The sequence below is a fragment of the Pan troglodytes genome, chromosome 23 (genome assembly GCF_028858775.2).
Source record: "Pan troglodytes isolate AG18354 chromosome 23, NHGRI_mPanTro3-v2.0_pri, whole genome shotgun sequence".
Classification (NCBI taxonomy): domain Eukaryota; kingdom Metazoa; phylum Chordata; class Mammalia; order Primates; family Hominidae; genus Pan; species Pan troglodytes.
Window position 1 is genome coordinate 38,380,463 of NC_086016.1, and position 20,834 is coordinate 38,401,296.

The window sequence follows — 20,834 nt, forward strand, 5'->3', positions numbered from 1 at the left end:
TGGTTTGAAAGTGGCCAAAGCTGTGGCTGCACATGAAAGAAGGAAGCAGCAGCGGCCCCTGCTCTAGAGAGCTGCCAGATTTGGGCCAATGCCATCCTGCCCTGGACAGAGCCCCAGGCCCCCTCCTCCCCTCCCCACTCCAAGATGGGTGCATACAGACTTGCACACACACAGATATGCATGCACACAGACACGTGCAAAGATCTGTGCACACAGAGGTGCAGAGACATGCACACAGAGACCTGTGCAAACAGACATGCACATATACAAACACACACACACAGGTGCCTGCATACAGGCACCCCAGAGGATGCTGGGATATGGCCGAAGTCAGGCCAGCCTGGAGGTAAGCACTGGATTCTCCTCACTGGTTCAGGATATCTGGCAAATTATTTAAATGTCCTGAACCTCCCTTTCTTCATCTGTACAATGGGAATGAAAAGGCCCACCTCCCAGGACCCTGTTGGTAATTAAATAACGGCCACTTGCACTTTATTCTGAGTGCTTTTCACCAGGAATCTCACTTTAGCACACGGCACTCTTGTGAGGTAGATTCTAGTGGTATCCCGTTTTGCAGATGGGGAAACAAGGCCAGAAGGCTTACTTGCTGAAGGACACACAGGCACTAGCTGCTGGTGTCTGTACCCTGCAGGTCTCACTTGGGTCTCCAGGTCTTCCATCCCTAACCACTCTGCTCCACTGCCCCTAGGGGTGCAATGAGACAGCGAATGCACACAGAGCATCTGGCAAGGCTCCACATAGGACCTGGTCAACAGCAGTTGCTCCGTGATCAGGAAGGGGAAGCGCAGAGGTGGACCCGCAAGCTTTCCAGTAGCCCAGGGCCAAAGCACCAGTATCTGTCCTCCTGTCTGCTACCAATCCCCTCCAGCAGACTCACTTTTAACCCAATTTCTCTAAGATAACAGTGCTGGGAGGTGGAGGAGTGTTATCTCCCCACCCTTACCCCTCCCAGCTGTCTAGATCGCCCTAAACAGCCAGGAATTTAATGAGCCTGGAGTTGTCTCTGACTCCCAACCACAACCAATTCGGAATGCCCCAGGTCCTGCAGCACAACAAAGGCTGCCCTGCAAAGCCCGGAAGAGCCTGCCCCGTCCGTGATAGAGCATCACATTCTTCAGATTCTTGTGTAAAAGCCAGAAGTAAGGCAAGGGGGTGGGGGTGGGGGGGCTCTAATTTCAACCTAAGGGTCATTAAAGCCTGTGACCTGTATTAAAAGGGAAGAGACCCACCCCTCTGCAGCCCCTCTGTACCATGCTGGTCCTCCAAGGTGTATGATACTGCACAGGTCGGCACACCCGGGCCTCACAACCAGGAAGCGCCCTCAGCCTAGCGTCCCCCCTTTGAGGACATCAAGGCTCCAGGACACACAGCTAGCCAATGGCAGGAGGGATTCTGCCAGACTGATCTTCAGCATCGTACTGGTGGCCGCTATCTCTTTCTTTCTGTCTAACATAGGTTTAAAGTTCTAGCCAGAGAGTCCACAGAACTAACCCCAGGTAGAGTTCAGGGGAAGACGTCGAGGTGCTGATGGAGACTCATGAATTCCACAGTGCTCGGCAGCAAGTAATTAATCTCATGATGAGGCGTTTTTCATGAGCACTTGGCATTATATACCCACCTCCCCCTCGCCCTGGCAAAGGCAGGAAACAGTGGGCGGCAGGCCGGCTCTGGGCAGAAGGCGGGCTGAGAACAGCATGCTGGTGGGCTAGGAAGGTACGAGGGGGCGGTATCCATTCTTCAGAGGGAGGACAGCAAAAACCCAGGTTCCCCACAAGGACCAGGCTAACCAGACCTCACACCAGCCTGCCAGCCTTCACCTGCTGTCTACCCGACAGGTATCTTAGGATGGAACAGGGAGGGCTGTAATTTACAGCTGGTGCCATAAAGCCAACTAGGTAACGCGACCCAGCAACCAGCACTGTGAGGCTATGCGTGGAAGTCTACAAAAACCCAATTTCACAACTATTGTCCACATAATGGTTGAAGTGGGATGAGAAGGCAGGAGAGGCGATGGAAGTTGATATGGAAAATAACTGGCCTGAAAATGAGGAGCTGGGAGAGGATTTTAGATCATTCACTTGCTACCTGGGGCTAGTCACGTAGGTTTTCTTGGACTCTCAACATTCCCAGCTACAAAATAGGAACACTAATACTGCCACCTTCATGGGATTGAGAGACTTTTGTTGCAATAACCTGAAAGTGACTTTAACCTTTGTAACGTGATATAAAAAATAGACTGAAATTTTTAAACAGATAAAAATATATCACCTGGCACTGTGCCGGATAAATTGGGGACAGATAAAACATATAAACAATAAAGCTATACTTTATTAGCATCAAAACCCTCTGTGGCATTTATTTTCCTCATTCCACAGATAAGGAAAACTGAGGCACACAGAAAGACTGTATGACTCACTCAAGGTCAAAGGGCCTGCAGGTGGGAGAACCAAGATTAGGGCAGATGGTCTGAGTCCAGAGTGCCTGCCTATTTACCTAAGCACCAGACACACGCCCATCATGCTGGTGAGGCTCAGAAGCCAAAGAAATAAAGCCATCTACCCAGGGCACATCAGGGTCTGTGCCACCCACATTCTAGTATGAATATCCTCACCTGCTTCTCAAGCATGTATCAAGTGCTCACCATGGGCAAGGCACCATGCAAGGGTCCTGGCGGCAAGGCCTCTAAAAGGGGAAGCGAGACCAGCACATAAGCCAGCACAGAGAATTGCTAAGACATGAAGCAGTCCGCTGGGAACAGTGGCATAAGCAAAGCATTCGGCAACGCACGCTCGAACCGCAGCCATCCAACACTCGGGCCAGTAACTGGGAGTTTAGGTTATAGTCCTGCACCAGCTTTCTACAACAGTTCCTCCTTACCGGTGTCAAAAGTGCTTATGACTTAACAGAGGGGAGGAGCCACCTCCAAGAACAATTGGCTCACAGGCACTGGGCAGAAGGCAGGGCAGCCTGGGAGCTGGGAGCAGCCAGGGCAGCCCCCACCCGGTTCTCAAGTGTTTTGATCAGAAGTAGAAGCCCAGAGCAGAGAGCAAAGTGGGACAAAAGGAAAAAGCGCTGGTGAACCAGGGGTGGGCAGTGGGGGGTGGGAAGCAGGGCAGGAGGGGCATTGATACTTATCGGGAGTCCATCATGAACTAGACACTGCTGAGAGCATTTCATACTTTAGCTACCCAGAGAACACTAACAGATAGTTCCATGAACTAGAGTTTACAGACACAGAAACTGGAGCTCAAAGCAATTAAACAACCGGTAGAGCACCGTCCTGGAGGGCTCCTCCCCCGGATCTGAAGGCATCCACAGAATGTCCCTGGATCAGAGAACCCTCTGCTGACACAAACACACTCCCCTACTCCCTTCTTCCCTGTTACAGATTGAATTGTGTCCCTCCCAAAAATATCCATTATGTTGGAGCCCTAACTCCCAGTACCGCAGAATGTGACTGTGGTATTTGAGGACAGGGCCTTGGAAGAGGTAATTAAGTTAAAATGAGGTCCTTCGGGTAGGCCCTAATCCCATGGCTGGTGTCCTTATAAGACGAGGAAGAGACACCAGGCGTGTGCGTGCACAGAGTGAAGACCATGTGAGGACACAGTGGGGGGACGGCCATCTATAAGCCAAGGAGAGAGGGCTCAAAGGAAACCAAGCCTGTCCACACCTTGATCTTGCATTTCCAGCCTCCAGAACTGAGGGGATAAATGTCTGCTGCTTAACCACACAATCTTGTACTTCATCATAGCAGCCTGAGCAATTTTTTTTGATTCCTATTTTTATTTTGAGAAAGGGTTTCACTCTTGTTGCCCAGGCTGGAGTGCAATGGCGCCATCTCGGCTCACTGCAACCTCTGCCTCCCAGGTTCATGCGATTCTTCCTGCCTCAGCCTCCCAAGTAGCTGGGATTGCAGGTGCCCACCACCACGCCTGGCTAATTTTTGTATTTTTAGTAGAGACGGTTTCACCATGTTGGCCAGGCTGGTCTCGAACTCCTGACCTCAGGTGATCCGCCCGCCTCGGCCTCCCAAAGTGCTGGGATTACAGGCGTGAGCCACCACACCCAGCTGCCTGAGCAATTTAGTACCTCTCAACATACCCCCTCACCTGCTTGGGCTCTCTACAGCTCTTACTGTCTTGACCTACCTAGTAAGTATGTTTGATTATTGTCTGTTTCCGCCACTAGAGAGTAAACTGCAGGGACTTCAGTTGCCTTAATCAATGATGCGTCCCCAGAACCTAGAACAGTCTCTAGCAATTGATATGTATTTAATGAACAAATAAATTGAATGAAAATGAAATGTAAACCCAGCAGCTGCTTCTGAAGTCACCCACTCCCTGCCCCACACCCCACTTCCTGTTGCTTTCTCTATTCCTTGTATCCAACTCTCCTTCCTCCAATATAACAGCTACTAAATAATTTTAAATAGTATAAATTCAGACCATGTGCCGTGGCTCACATCTGTAATCCCAGCACTTTTGAAGGTCAAGGCAGGAGGATCACTTGAACTCAGATGTTCAAGACCAGCCTGGGTAACATAGCAAGACCCCATCTCTACCAAAAAATTTTAAAATCAGCCAGGTGTGGTGGTGTGCACCTGTAGTCCCAGCTACTTGGGAGGCTGAGGTGGGAGGATCACTTGAGCCCAGGAGGTTGAGGCTGCAATAAGCTATGATTGCGCCACTGCACTCCAGCCTGGGCAAAAGAAAGAGTGAGACCCTGTTTCTCAAAAAAAAAAAAAAAAAAAAAAAAAAAAAAAAAAAAATTGACAGGTAATAAAAAAAAAGTTAGGTTAAGGTTTAGGTTGTGTTTTTGCTGAGTTTGTATTTAATCATGGGAGGTATTAAGGACTGTGACAGAGCTGTCCCAGTGAAACCTCAAACCCAAGAGGCCTGGTGCTGATCCAGGTCCCAAGAGCAGGCTGGAGGGGGGGACGCAAGGAGCTCGGCAAATCTGCAACACACAAGGGCAGCGGTGGCCACCGTGACCACCTGGGCCCCCAGCCCTGTTCGTGCCCTCGGTGGGGTGGGGAGCAACAAGACTTTGGAAACTTTCCCATAAGCAAACGACTTCTCTCCTGCTGTCTAGGAAGACAGCAGAATTCAGGTCAGCGGGACTTGAGTGGGGAGCCGGGGTTGGGGAACAGGGGCCTTGGAGGCCGAAAGAGGCGGCCACAACACCTGGCAGAGGAAGCCTTTCTCTGGAATGAAAGGAAATACCGGAGCAAAGGCAGCTCTTGCATTCCAATTTCTAGCCCCTTGACCACCCATCCTCTCCCCTTAGGCCCACCCCCAAATACTCTCTTTTTACAAACATCTGTCTGCTCAAAAGTAGCCACTAGGATTCTGAAACTTCCTCTTTACAACAAAACTAAACTGTTGCAACTTGTTGCTACCATTCTCACACCATCCTGGAAAAGGCAGGGGCCTCAGCAGAGCCCAAGTCTCCTGCCAATGGCCTTCCGACTTTGGAAGACCACTCCACCCCACTATCCTCCCCCTGCCCCTGCCCTCAGCTGCCCCTGCTCCACTGCCACCCTCGGTAGGGTCTCTCTCAGTAGGGCCGGGGGCTATTTCCCAAGCCTCCCTGTTGTCATGGTCCCTTGGAGACTTTTTCTCTCCCTCACTTCCTCCCAGTGGGTTTTCTGGCCAGGGGCCTTGGAAGTGACACAACGGCGGAGGCGGGGTGAACAGGTTGAAGAGCTTCCTCCAAAAGCCCAGACAGATCTCCCAGCTCCCTTGTTTCTAAGCCTTCTCACCACTACTGACAAAGCGGTTTTACCTGTTTTCCATCGGCTGGAATTGACTGGAATTGGGCATCCAAGCAGCCACCACCTCCTCAGCCCCCTCAATCACAACCACACCAGAGTGAAGTGGCATGTTCCTAGGTCTACACTGCGAGCCCCCTCCAGGACAGGGCCTGGGACCTCTCGTTCATCTGCATCCTGACCAGCGGGCAGTTTCTGGCCTAGATCTAGAATAGATGTACTGGATACATTTGCTGAATGAATTTCCAAGACTCAATAAAACTCATGGAACTTTCTGGCAACATGAAAAATGGTCCCTCTCCTCAGTGGACATAAGAGGGTCATTAAAATATGAATTCTGGCGACCAATGCAACATAGGAACTTTGCATTATAGTACTAAGTAACTCAGAACACACACAGTCTCCGTTCTGCTTACAATTTTGTAAAATACATGTGTATATGGACAGAAAACCCAGAAAAATGCAAAACGGTGGATGAGGTGCGGGGCAAATCTGCTTCTTGCCAGCTTTGTTGCAATAATGCTTGTGCAATAAATACCACCCACCCCCCTTATTTTTTTCTTTACTTTAAAAACAGAAGAACTGGCTGGGCGCAGTGGCTCACACCTGTAATTCTAGCACTTTGGGAGGTCGAGGCAAGTGGATCACCTGAAATCAGGAGTTCAAGACCAGCCCAGCCAACATGGCAAAACCCCATCTCTACTAAAAATACAAAAATTAGCCAGGTATGGTAGCTCAAGCCTGTAATCCCAGCACTTTGGGAGGCCAAGGTGGGCGGATCACCTGAGGTCAGGAGTTTTTGAGACCAGCCTGGCCAACATGACAAAACCCCATCTCTACTAAAAATACAAAAATTAGCCGGGCATGGTGGCACGCGCCTGCAATCCCGGCTACTCGGGAGGCTGAGGCAGGAGGATTGCTTGAACCTGGGAGGCGGAGGTTGCAGTGAGGCAAGATTGTGACAGTACACTCCAGCCTGGGCGACAGAGTGAGACTCTGTTTCAAATAATAATAATAAATAAAAACAGAAGAACTGATTCTAATAACAATTACGTCTCTCTCAATATTCCATGAAAAATCTCATCCCAAGTCCTTTGGCTAGAAAAACATGCTGGCCACACAACCAGAGGGCGCAGGCCGCGTTCCCAGCATCCACCCCCAAGGTGAGTGACCTGGGAGTGGAATCCTGCACTCCCACATTTCCTGGGAAATGGGGCAAGGAAACAAGCCTTCACGGGCCGTCTTGGCCTATGCAGAGGCTGGGTCGTGGCCTAAGGAGGAGAGGAAACGTTTCACCAGGCCCAGGTGACTCACAGGGCCTTCACCAACCTGAATCACCCCTGAACAAAGCTCTGCCTGAGTCTGGGCAACTGAACGAGGTCCCACCCCTGCTCCCTGGACTTGCCACACCATGTCTCTACTTTACAATCTCGAAGGCTGCCTCCTCCAGGAAGCCTTCTCAGACTCCCCCCTGCCTTCTCCCTGGGTTTCCAGCATCGGTATCTGGTGTGAGACCATCAGCTCCCGGAAACAAGGGCCTATGTTTCTTTTCCCTCCATATTCCTAGCACCCAGCCAGTGCCTTATACCTAGAATCAGTTCCTCCTAGTAGGAGTCACTACTGAATGACTATGAATCTGATGGGTGGACAGATGAAGGACGAAAGGAACCCAACGGTTTCAAGTTGGCTGATGTCAAGACCTCACTAGGCAACATGATGGCAGGTTGCCTGGCTAGCTGGTTCCCCAGAGGGCACTACTCAGACAGGCACAGCAGTGCCTGGATTCACGCTGGGGCCAGGGTCTTTCCACCTGCTCTCCCTTAGGACCAACCACATTCATTTGAAAAATGGCCAGTGGGGTTAAAGGTGAAGTCAGTAGCCAAGGCATCACTGCTGACCTGGCAACCCCGCTGTGGGTTGCCAACTGCTGTACGCGAGATCCCATTCTGCTGCAGCCCAACGTTCTCTCTGCCCATTGAATGAATGCTCAGCCACTGGTGAGGGTGGAGGCCTCAAGGACCAGCCCAACCACTCACCGCCAAGTGAGAAAACACAAGTCCTGGAATGCAGGGCGTCTCCAAGGCCACAGAGAGTCAGGAGCTGGAGCACCCAAGTTTGAATCCCTGCACAGTCTCCCCATCTGCAAAATGAGGATAAGTTCCTACCTTATGGAAACAAGGGAAGAATTAAATGAGATAATCCATGTAAAAGCCCTAGCATGGCCAGGTGTAGGTGCAGTGGTGGCTCACGCCTATAATCCCGGCACATTGAGAGGCCAAGGTGGGAGGATCACCTGAGGCCAGAAGCTTGAGACCAACCTGGACAACACAGTGAGACCCCATTTCCATTTTTTTAAATGTAAGTTAAAATTTTTTAAATAAAAGATGATAATTTTTAAAAAGCATCAGCATGGTACCTAGTACATACAAGTGCTCAATAATTTCTTTTTTTTGAGATGGAGTTTTGCTCCTGTTGCCCAGGCTAGAGTGCAGTGATGAAATCTCAGCTCACGCAACCTCCGCCTCCCAGGTTCAAGCAATTCTCCTGCCTCAGCCACTCGAGTAGCAGGGATTACTGGCATGTACCACCACACCCGGCTAATTTTGTATTTTTAATAGAGACGGGGTTTCACCATGTTGGCCAGGCTGGTCTCGAACTCCTGACCTCAGGTGATCCACCCACCTGGGCCTCCCAAAATGCTGGGATTACAGATGTGAGCCACCACGTCCGGCCAATAAAGTTTAATAATTATAATTAATAACAAGGCTGTGATGTGACTCAGAGAGCAGCTCTTCCTCCCTTCCATGCCCACCTTCCCATCCTCCCTCCTCCTCCCAGGCAATCCTAGCCTCCAGGAACCTAGCTCAAGATGCTCAGATGTCTCCTGACTCAGGGTAGCATGGGCTTGCCTCAGTATCCCAACTCCCTGTTGGAGGATAAGGCTGCTTGGTGACAGGGACAGGCTGTCAGCCCTCCATCGCTGCTGAGCCCCACCAAGCCAGCACAGTGCAGACCACATAGCTGGAGCTTAGGGAGTCTCTGCGGACTGACTTGGCAAAGGGCAACTCCCTTATACCCAATACTTGCTTCTTAAATATAAAAAATAAAAACTTGAAAATGCCCTCCTACCGCCACCTTTCTCCTCCCAGGGATTCCCCGATCAGTGTTCTGTAAAATGAAGAGGTCACTAACCGGCATTCAAAAGCTTTTGGCTATCTAGGCCTCCCTGTCGCAGGCTTAGAACTGAAGACACTGGCTGGGCGCTGTGGCTCATGCCTGTAATCCCAGCATTTTGGGAGGCTGAGGCAGGGGATCACCTGAGGTCTAGAGTTTGAGACCAGCCTAGCCAGCATGGTGAAACCCTGTCTCTACTAAAAATACAAAAATTAGCTGGATGTGGTGGTGCACACCTGTAATCCCAGCTACTTGGGAGGATGAGGCAGGTGAATCGCTTGAACCTGGGAGGTGGAGGTTGCAGTGAACCAAGATCGTGCAACTGCACTCTAGCCTAGGCGACAAAGCAAGACCCTATCTCAAAAAAAAAAAAAAAAAAAGTGAAGACACCAATGAGACCTGAACCCCATTTGTGCAATAACGACTAGGAGCTGACTCTGTCCCAAACACGGAATTACAGCCTAGGAACAGAAATGAAAGAAGACCCCGCCTTTGACCTCCTCATCCACACAGGACAGCGAGTTCTCAATCTTCTCCCCGATTCTGGCCCAGTTAGATTAAGTCACCCAGACTGTCCCAAATGCCTCGTTCTTATGTTTATCTGACAGGAAGCTGCCTTCTCTAGCTCAGTGACTTAATGTGAAACACAGGAAACGCAGTGGCTTTTGAACATAGACAACTCTAAATAAAGGTGCCTCTATCGCTTTATAACAGCCTTTCCAAAAAAAAAATACTTAAACCAGCTCAGATCAGTGTAATGAGATGAACTGAACTGTATGGGAAAAGGATGCGAAAGTTGCAGGCATCAGAAACCCCAGCATCAATGCCGGGGGCGAGTTCCAGCAGGTTCCTCAGTCATCTTAATCACCGCACCTTGTTATCGAGGGACAGGCTTGTTGGATAAATACGAAATCTCTAAAACTTGAACCTGGCCGGGTGCGGTGGCTCACGCCTGTAATCTCAGCACTTTGGGAGGCCAAGGCGGGCGGATCATGAGGTCAGGAGATGGAGACCATCCTGGCTAATGCGGTGAAACCCCGTCTCTACCAAAAATACAAAAAAATTAGCCAGGCACGGTGGCGGGCACCTTGTAGTCTCAGCTACTCGGGAGGCTGAGGCAGAAGAATGGCGTGAACCCGAGAGGTGGAGCTTGCAATGAGCCGAGATGGTGCCACTGCAGTCCAGCCTGGACGACAGAGCGAGACTCCGTCTCAAAAAAACAAAAAAAAACTTGAACGTGTATTTCCTACCACCTGAGGAGAGATGATGTTATTGTTACTATGAAGAAAAGGAGAAGCTGGGCGAGGTGGCTCACACCTGTAATCCTAGCACTTTGGGAGGCCAAGGCAGGTAGATCGCTTGAGCTCAGGAGTTTGAGACAAGCCTGGGCAACATGGCAAAACCCCGTCTCTACAAAAAAAAAAAAAAAAAAAAAAAACTAACCAGGCCTGGTGGTGCATGCCTGTGGTCCCAGCTATTTAGGAGGCTGAGGTGGGAGGAATGCTTGAGACGGAGGCCGAGGCTGTAGTGAGTTGCTATCGCGCCACCACATTCCAGCGTGGGCAACAGAGCAAGACGCTGTCTCATAAAAAAAGGAGAGAGATGAAGGGGAGGAAGAGGAGGACCAGACCACTTCACATCCATTTATAATGCTAAGAAAGAGGCTTCTCCACGGTGCAGATGGGAAAACTAAGGCGAGCAGCAGGAGAAAAGGCGGGCGGTCTGCTCCTAGCTCTGCCTGATCCCAAAACTTTATTTTGTTCCTTCTCCCGTGCATTTTGTGTTGAAAATACAACAAATTATCACCCGAGACATTAAGTGACCTAAAGTTACTAGAAATCAGGGCTGGCTGAGGACAGTGGGCAGAGGTGTGGCTTTCTGAATGGCCCACCCTGCTGCCTGGCACCACCCCATGTGAAATATTGATTTTTCGAGCTGTGGGAACTTTCAGCCCAAGTGGCCACGTCCAGCTGGAAGAAGTTCAGAGAAACCCAAAACACTTTCCACCCCATTCCTTAACCCTAGTGCCCCCCAACAAAAAACAACAAAAAAGACGAAGGGAGTAGAAGAATAGACTCTTAAGGAAAGATTAAAGGAGCTAAGTATGTGTTGCTTGGCTAAACAGGGCATAAACATCAAAAAAAAAGAGAGTCACCATTTAGAAAACACGTTTAAATAAAGCCTCCTGATTTGGAAAGGCACTGGGTATGAGCGAAACCAGGGGCCAAGGTTTTCTACTGACTCACAGAATGAGCTTGAGCAAATCGCTTTTTCTCTAATTAGGAAAAAAAAAAAAGAAATGTTATTTTAATTATTCCCAACATCTCTTCCAGCCAGGCATTCTATAATTCTAAATCCAGTAGGGAGGGTTTTCATTGTTGTTGCTGATTTTTCTTTTAAGCAGGGGATCATTTCAAATTAGAGTTAAAATGCAAGAAGAAAGGCTCTTCTTTCTAAGGCCCACGTCCTTTTGGTGAGTGGCAACCTACTCAGAGATTAGCTTCGAGCTCTCCCAACACATTAAAAATTGTACAGAGAGGCCAGGCGCGGTGGCTCACGCCTGTAATCCCAGCACTTCGGGAGGCCGAGGCGGGCGGATCATGAGGTCAGGAGATGGAGACCATCCTGGCTAACACGGTGAAACCCCGTCTCTACTGAAAATACAAAAAAAATTAGCCGGGCGTGGTGGCGGGTGCCTGTAGTCCCAGCTACTTGGGAGGCTGAGGCAGGAGAATGGCGTGAACCCGGGAGGTGGAGCGTGCAGTGAGCTGAGATCGCGCCACTGCACTCCAGCCTGGGTGACAGAGCGAGACTCCGTCTCAGAAAAATAAAAAGTTGTACAGAAAGACATCATCTTGGCCTAAGAAGGCAAGAGAGGGACCTCCCTGAGAAGCCCCTTTTCTCCTCTGGGACATACCATAAGGATGGTAAGGGCCTCTGAGAGGTACCAAGGAAGTGACTCGAGGGTGGGGAAGATCAGCTACCTGTAACCCCACTACAGGCCTTAGCCCAACCTGCACGGCAGGAAGCCACACCCTTCCGGAAGGCCCTGCAAAGGCTCCTTCCAGCCACAGCAGGAGGGTCCCGGGCTAGAGATGCAGACAGCCACTGAGGGACTCCCAGCTGCTCCAGCGCTTGGCAGGCCAGCTAAGGGCCTTCTCTGGGGACACCTGCCCGGGTGCTGAATCATCTCAGGCTCGAGAAGCTAATCGTGGGAATGGGAACCTGAGTAATTCCAAAAGAAGCCTAGGTTACTTTTTAAAGAGACATGCATCAGACAGAGTGGGCAGCTCCCCTCCTGCCTCCCAAATATTTGGTGCCATCTAAGCACAAGGGACAGGGAGCTGGGTACAGATACAGGCTGCCCGCCCATGCAGTGGCGGTCCCATTTTAGAGCCAGTCTCATAGTGTGTGCTCATGTGTGACTCACACCATTCCCCCAGGAGGCCCGGAGGCTGCCTTGCAGGACCTCAGGACCCTGATGGGGTCTTCCAGACTTTACTCAGGAAAGGAGTCAATCGGGCACAACAGCAGCGCCGGCAGCTCCTCCCAGGGCCCACACCATCCAAGGCGAAAGACAGCCATCCTTGAGAAGGGGGGTAGGGCCCTCCGATTCAAAACACCCCTCTGATCACATCTTCTCAAGAATTTGGGCTTTTCTAGTGTTGTTATACATAAAAACCACAGGCCAGATGTCTTAGGGGAAACTGGGGACAGAGTGGGAAGGGGCATAATAGTGGATGCAATGACCCCAAGTTAAAAAAGAAGGCCAGGTGGCCGGGTGCGGTGGCTCACGCCTGTAATCCCACCACTTCGGGAGGCCAAGCCAGGTGGATCACCTGAGGTCAGGAGTTCGAGACCAGCCTGGCCAACATGGTGAAACCCTGCCTCTACTAAAAATACAAAAATTAGCCAGGCGTGGTGACAGGTGCCTGTAATCCCAGCTACTCGGGAGGCTGAGGCAGGAGAATCGCTTGCACCTGGGAGGTGGAGGTTGCAGTGAGCTAAGATCACGCCACTGCACTCCAGCCTGGGCAACAGAGTGAAACTCTGTCTCCAAAAAAAAGAAAAGAAAAGAAAAGAAAGAAAGCCAGGTATGTGAGGGCCTGGGTTGGGCTTCAGGTTGGGGTGGGCTCCCCAGGACAGGACAGCTTATGATTTGGAGCCAAGCGAATTATGGAAACCTTGCAAGAGGGTATCCCAAAACGCTTTCCAGACACACATGCAGGCTTTCTCTTCTCATACAGCAAAGAAAAATCAATCATCTACCATTTCCCAGAATATGAGGAAGTAGATCAGAAAGGACTTCTGTTTAAGGGGTTACTCTAGTGATGTGACATCATGGGAAGAAAACAGGACCCAAAGGTTTCAAGCAGAAAGACCCTTCCCTCTTACCTTGTAAAAGGTAGGCATTCAATATGCAATATGGAACCTAAAGCAATGCACTTTAAAGTTGAGACCTACAGATTAGCCAGCTGGACCCCTTATTTTTATAGTTAAGAAAAATAAGAAATAGCTGAATTTTTGATTCTTTAGGGACAATATGGCCGGGCACACTGGCTCATGCCTGTAATCCCAGCACTTTGGGAAGAAAAAGCAGGTGGATCACTTGAAGTCAGGAGATGGGGACCAACCTGGGCAACATGGTGAAACCCCGTCTGTACTAAAAATACAAAAAAATTAGCTGGGCGTAGTGGTGCACACCTGTAATCCCAGCTACTCAGGAGGCTGAGGCAGGAGAATCACATGAACCCAGGAGGTGGAGGTTGCAGTGAGCCGAGATCGATCATGCCACTCCAGCCTGGGCAACAGAGCGAGACTCCATCTCAAAAAAAAAAAAAAAAAAGTATTGAGTGAAATGTACTGCTCACTCCCTGCTCCTGTTGCCTAGACCCTAGGCAACCACCATTACCAGGGTCTCAGTATCTTTCCAGAAATACTGCATGCACAGAGCAGAGTTTACATACCATGTTTTACACAAAACGAAGCACCATTTACAATACTTTGCGTCTGGTGTTTTTCACTTACAACGTAGCTTGGAGAGCACACCCTATCAGTACATATGGATTGACCTCATTTTTCAAAGGGATGCAAGGACTTCCACTGTACAGCTGTACCATGATTTAGTTGACCTTTTTAATAGCACAACTTGTTTCCTGTCATTTTCTCTGTCAATGCCGCAATGAAGATTCTCAGACATTTCCTTCAGCACATCTGAGTTTATCTGTGAGATGAATTCCTAGAATACAGTTGGAAGGAGTATGCTTTGACAGATACTGCCAAACAACTTTCTTTTGTTGTTGTTGTTGTTGTTTAATGTAACCCAGAGACAGACTCTCCCTGTGTTGCCCAGGCTGATCTCGAACTCCTGGGCTCAAGCAATCCTCCCCCACTGGCCTCCCAAAGTGCTGGGATTACAGATGTGAGCCACCATGCCCAGCCCCAAACGACCTTCTAAAAAGAGGGTTGTACAATATACACTCCCATCAATAAGGCACCAGAGTGCTGGCCAGGTGCGGTGGCTCACGCCTGTAATCCCAGCACTCTGGGAGGCCAAGGCGGGCGGATCACCTGAGGTCAGCAGTTCGAGACCAGCCTGGCCAACATGGTGAAACCCCGTTTCTATTAAAAATGCAAAAATTAGCTGGGCGTGGTGGCAGGCGCCTGTAATCCCAGCTACTTGGGAAGCTGAGGCAGGAGAATCGCTTGAACCCAGGAGGCGGAGGTTGCAGTGAGCCGAGATCGCACCACTGCACTCCAGCCTGGGCAACAGAGCGAGACTCAGTCTCAAAAAACAAAAAAAAGAGTGCCCAGGAAATTAAAATTACTTGATTTTGCTGGGTGTGGTGGCTCATGCCTATAATCCCAGCACTTTGGGAGGCCAAGGCGGGTGGATCGCCTGAGGTCGGAAGTTCAAGACCAGCCTGGCCAACGTGGTGAAACCCCATCTCTACTAAAAATGCAAAAACTAGCCGGGTGTGGTGGTGCACCCCTGTAATCCTGGCTACTCGGTAGGCTGAGGTGGGAATATTGCTTGAACCCAGGAGGCAGAGGCTGCAGTGAGCCAAGATCATGCCACGGTACTCCAGCCTGGGCAACAGAGTGAGACCCCATCTCAAATAAAGAAATAAATAAATAAATAAAATTACTTAATTTTTCAGTTTTTCAGGCACTCCCATACATAACTTGTGGGCACATAAACTGGTATGATATCTTTGTAGGGAGATACGGCACCTCCTCGGAAATCAAACCTGGCCAGGTGCAGTATTTCACACCTGTAACCCCAGCATTCTGAGAGGCTGAGGCAGGAGGGTTGCTTGAGCCCAGGGGTTTGAGACTAGCCTAGGCAATACAGCAAGATCCCATCCCTACAAAAAAACACAAAAATTAGCCAGGTGTAGCAGTGTGCACTTGTAATCCTGGCTACTCAGGAGGCTGAGGCAGAGAACTGCTTGAGCCCAGGAATTTGAGGCTGCAGTGAGCTATGATCATGCTACTGCACTATAGCCTGGGCAACAGAGCAAGACCCTGCTTCAAAACGAAATCAAAAAACAAAAAGGAAATCAAACCTCCCCTCACCCAGAGCCAGAGTTGGAAGTAAGGTCTCCAGTCACCCAAGTCCAGTGCTCTTCCTGTATCACCCTTTGGCTATCTCCCAGACCACAGGAAACCATGTGTTTGAACTAAAACCACAGTCTGCACACCTTCTGTCCCAGCCGGGGCCCTGTGAAGAGGTTACTCAGCACAAGTTCATGGCCAAGTGCATCCAAAAGCATCAGCAGATGGGCCTCATAGCCACTTGTGAATAGGCAGTCCACAACCACAGTCCACAACCACAATACACGCATACCTTGTTGTGCACAGAGGCAGAAAGAACACCGAGCTAGAAGCCAGGAAAACAATCTGTCCCCCAGCCTCATCCCCACCCCCTCAATCTGATAACCTAGGGAGTTAAGACTGGTCATTTATATTTAAAAAAAAAAAAAGCGGGGGGGGGGGGGGTGCCAGGTGCGGTGGCTCACGCCTGTAATCCTAACACTTTGGGAGGCTGAGGCGGGTAGATCACCTGAGGTCAGGAGCTCGAGACCAGCCTGGCCAACATAGTGAAACCCTGTGTCTACTAAAAATACAAAAAAATTAGCCACGCATGGTGGCGGGCACCTATAATCCCAGCTATTCGGGAGGTTGAGGCATGAGAACCGCTTGAACCCAGGATGCGGAGGTTACAGTAAGACAAGATAGTGCCACTGCACTCCAGCCTGGGTGACAGAGTGAGACCCTGTCTCAAAAAAAAAAAAAGGGGGCGAGGGGGTGCTGGGTGTGGTGGCTCACGCCTGTAATCCTAGCACTCTGGGAGGTCGAGGCCGGTGGATCGCTTGAGGTCAGAAGTTCCAGACCAGCCTGGTCAACATGGCAAAATCCCATCTCTACTAAAAATACAAAAATTAGCCAAGTATGGTGGCAGGCACCTGTAATCCCAGCTACTCGGGAGACTGAGGCAGAAGAATCGCTTAAACCTTGGGGGCAGAGGTTGCAGTGAGCTGAGATTGTGCCACTGCACTCTAGCCTGGGCGAGAGTGAGACTCGTCTCAAAAACAAACAAACAAACAAAAACCATATACAAGCCGGGCACGGTGGCTCACACCTGTAATCTCAGCACTGTGGGAGGCCAAGATGGGCAGATCACCTGAGGTCAGGAGTTCGAGACCAGCCTGGCCAACATGGTGAAACCTCATCTCAACTACAAATATAAAAACTAGTGGGGTGTGGTGGTGGGCACCTGTAATCCCAGCTACTCGGGAGGCTGAGGCAGGAGAATTACTTGAACCCAGGAGGAAGAGGTTGCAGCAAGCCGAGGTCATGCCATTGCACTCTAGCCTGGGCGACATAGCAAGACTCTGTCTCCAAAAAAAAAAAAAAAAATATATATATATATATATATATATATATATATATATATATATACAGCCACTACATATTAGGCCATGTACATACCTTATTTCTTTCAGTTCATGCATCTAACCCCACAGGGTAGGATCTTGATTCCCATATTATACATAAGCACATCCAAGCTGTGAGGCTATGTGACTTGCCTAAGGTCACAAAGCTAGTAAGTGGCATGGTCAGGATTTGAACTCAGCCTGTTTCCAAAGCTCACGTTCTTTCCACTACCCCACTCTTCCCAGCTCTAAGAGCGGGATTCAGTAAGCCACAGCAGCAGCACTGCCAGGGCTCCATTCTTTTGTCAGCAGAGGACTCCAGCCCAGGGTCTCAGCACACCAAGGGTTAAGGCTGAGAGGCAGTGACTCTCTGGGGCTGCACAAAGGGAAATGCACTTCCTGCCCCAGCAGGCAGAGATGCTGTTTTATGCTCAGTAAATTAGGACGTTTGTTTAATTAAGACGACACACAGATTTTGTTATTCTAAATATTTTTGGAACATGATGCTTGGGAGGAAGCTGTCAAGGCACGGGTTTTTTTTTTTCTCTCTCTCTCTTTTTCCTTTGCTTTGGGTTTCTCTTTCTCCCCCTCCAAGAGAAGGGTAGGGCCAGGCTCGGAGGAAAACAACAGCCAACCCCTCCTCTCCTTTTGAAATAAAGATGTCAAGCTGGTAAGGGCTGTCTTAAGTACTTTATTGAAGAATTAGCTAGAAGAGGAAGTAAAGGAAGAACAGCCAGCCTGGTTTCTAGCAATACCCTACCAGGCTACACAACAATGCTGCATTTTTTGAGTGTGTTTTTCTTCTTTTAAAGAGCTAACAGATCCTTGTTTTGTTTTTTCTGGAGCAAGAGCGGGCAAAAGGCAGGCTGTGATTAACATGCGTCCTTCATCCTACAAGAGAGAAGTTGTCCCATCTCCAACCCCTTAGGTTAAAAAGTTTAAAAATAAAAGCAAGAAAGCCAGGGCCCTCCCTCTCCTCTACCCTCCTGACCCTTTCAGATGAACAGCCTCACCGAATGCTGCCCTTCTCTCCGGGGCTGGGGAGCTCCCCAGAGCCTGCCAATGCCGGCTCTCCAGACACCTGGCTCTGCCCACTTGCGCTGCCAGGTTTTGCTGAGTGTGGAGACTGAAGTTCTTTGGTGTCACCCCACAGTCATCCAGAGCGCAGTGGCTCTCAAATTACACTGAGCAATCTCTCCATGTTTGTAATTACCCCCCAATTACCCACTAAGTGGCTCCTCACTTTCCAACACCGCATGCTTGCCTCAGTTTGCCAAACCTGCAATGTGCTTCTCCCTTGTAGCAGCCTCCTCCTTGCCCAAGAGAAGTGGCCCCTCTCAGCCTTGAAATTCCTAAGTCCTTTGTCTATGGCATACTTGGGACACACATCACAGGCTGCCTTTGTATTTCACTCGTTCTGCCACTTTCCCCTTGAGGACTGTAAACTCCCCAAGGGCAGAGGCAGGGCCCCAGGGATTTCACAGGGCAGTCTGGCTCCCTTCTCCCAATCCCCATGACTCACAGTACCTTTCCGGGGTCCCTGTCATCTCTACCTCACGTTAGACTCATCTACAGATTTGTCTCAGTTCTCCCCTAAGTGCCCATGGGCACGGGCCAGGTCTTACTCAACCTCCCACCCCCCCACCACCTGGCAGAGTCCCTGGCACAGAGAGGGCAGTTAAATATTTGCTCAATTACACATCTGTGTCCCCTTCCCCCACACATAGCAGCCTTGTATATAAACTGACTATTATTAATTGAGTGATTGTCTCAAAAGGCCTCCCTCCTTACCAAAAAGGGACTCCTAAGCCATCAGGTGAGCCAAACACTGGCCCAGACAGTGGAGTTAGAATGGCCACAGTGCTGCGCTGCACGGAGAAGGAGCTAAGGCTCTCTTCCCTTTCCACAGTTACTCATCAGTCACTTTGAAATCCTGTTAAACCCAGAAAAGGGCGCAGTGAACCGAGAAGTGGCTGGGCCTCTCAACTGCCCGGTGGAGACAGACGCCTGCCTCTACGACCTGGGACTTCCCAAGGAGTCTTCTCTCCACACCGGCTGGGTGGGGCCGTGCGCTCACCCTGCCCCCCACCACAGGACAGCCGGCAAGCTAGCGCTGGGGGTGCAGAGTCTCAGTTTGAAACAGCGGGGCTTCCCTGGAGAATGAGGGTGCCGCAGTCCTGTCTCCTGTGCGTGGCCCCAGAACAGGATGGGGTGAGGACCCCAGCACAGGGAAGCGGGTGCGGGGAGTGGAGAATAGAAAACTCCGATCTGGCTCAAACAGGAAAGATGCAATCGCCCAGGCCTGCTCGTAACGGCAGAGCTAGCTGCCCCCGCACCCCGCCCAGACGGGATGGCCCCTGGGTGCGGTGGAATCAGGTGCACGCCTGGGCGGCCCCGACGGCTGCTGCATTCCGGGCCTCCCTCCCCCGAGGATCAGAAGTCGGAGGTCGAGGGCTGGAGCAGGGACTGGGGGTGGCCCTTCCTGTCTCGCGCCCGGGTCCCCGCCGGGTCCCCTTTGTCCGGGCAGCCGCCGCACCTCCCCCGGGCCCTCCCCGACCAGTCCGACGGCAGCGGGCGAATGAGGAAGTCGGCCGCGGAGGCGGAAACCGGGCCGGGTGCAAGGTCTGCAGCGGGACGGTCCGACTCTGGCTCAGGAGGACGCCCTGACAGCTGCCAAACGGTGCCCGCTGCCCGTTACCTCCGTGCCTCAGACGCCAGAAACTTCCACGGGAGCGGCTGCCCCGGGCTCCCAACCCGTGAGGCTGCGTCCCAGGGGCCGCGGCTCCCGGAAGGGGTTAAAAAGTTTGCCCGAGTCGGGCCTGGGCGAGGCGAGGGCGGGGCGCGTGCCCCAGCGGCTGGGGGAGGTCGGCTCCAGTGCCCAGTCCTGGGACCGCGCCGGGGGACACGGGGGGCGCCGGGGAGCGCCGGGTCCCGAGGCCGCCCCTGCACCCCGAGGCCTCGCTGCCGCCGGCGCCCTCCCCGAGCGCCCGCGTGGGGGTCCCGGTCCCCCTGGGAAGGATGCTGTGCCGGGCCCTGAGCCGCCGGCGTTCGCGCCCGCCCGCGCGGGTGGCGGGCCGCACTGAGCCCAAGAACCACCAGTCGGCCTGGCGGCAGCGCGTCTCGCCCCCGCCCGCCCGCCGCCGCCTGCCCGGGGCGGGACCGCGGTGGGGCTCGCTCACCTGAACCTGGATCTGCCCCGGGAACAGGCGCTGCTTCTCCCGAGAGGACTTTCTCGAGCGCTCGGGCGGCGGCCGGGTGGGGCGAGCGCACGAGGCGGGAGCTGCAGCAGGTCAGCCTTGCTTAGCCTTCCGTGCCCTGCCCAGGAACCGCGGTGATCTGCGCGCCTCACCGCACCCAGCTCGGCTCCTCGCCGCCTTCCCGCCCCGCCCTCGGAGCCGCGGGCCCATTCCCAGCCGGGAGCCGGCTCCGGGGCGGAGCCTGGGGCACAATCCCGCCCCCTTCCTGCTACACCCACTGCAGGCCGCACCTGGCCTTGATGGGCAGACGTATTGGCCTGTGGAAAGGGGGGTGGGCGGAGCCTCTGCGGCCAGATGGGTGGGGATTCAACCTCCTCTTTCCGCCCCACCTCCACCCGCTCCACCTTCCCCCGCGCTTCCTAGGCGGGAGCCCCGCCCTCTAGGGCGGGTCCAACGGACAGCCAGGTTCTAGGACAAGGATTGACACAGGGGGAATCCAATCAGGAGGCGGCGACTCGGGGCGCGGAGAGCTCCGGGCCGGGGTTTTGGTGCCTTGCCTGGGCCGGGGCGAGGCCCGGCGGGAGCCGACTGGGAAGGTCTGGAACTCTGACACCCCGCCCCGCGAGCTGTGCTCTCAGTCTCATGTCATCCCACCAGAAGGACAGATATTAAGTACCATATATGGGAAAAATGCTATTTTACATAATTATGATCCCTGTGGGGGCGGGC

At 51.9% G+C, this 20,834-nt stretch overlaps 1 protein-coding gene across 1 annotated transcript in view; it reads right to left on the reverse strand.

Moving 5' to 3' along the window:
- MYH9 (myosin heavy chain 9) overlaps positions 1-20,375 on the reverse strand; it is a 105,405-nt gene extending 85,030 nt beyond the window's left edge. The window contains exon 1 of the mRNA XM_016939084.4: positions 20,088-20,375. The gene's annotated coding sequence lies outside the window, so the exon portion shown is untranslated. The remainder of the gene's footprint in view (positions 1-20,087) is intronic.
- Positions 20,376-20,834: the final 459 nt, after the last annotated feature.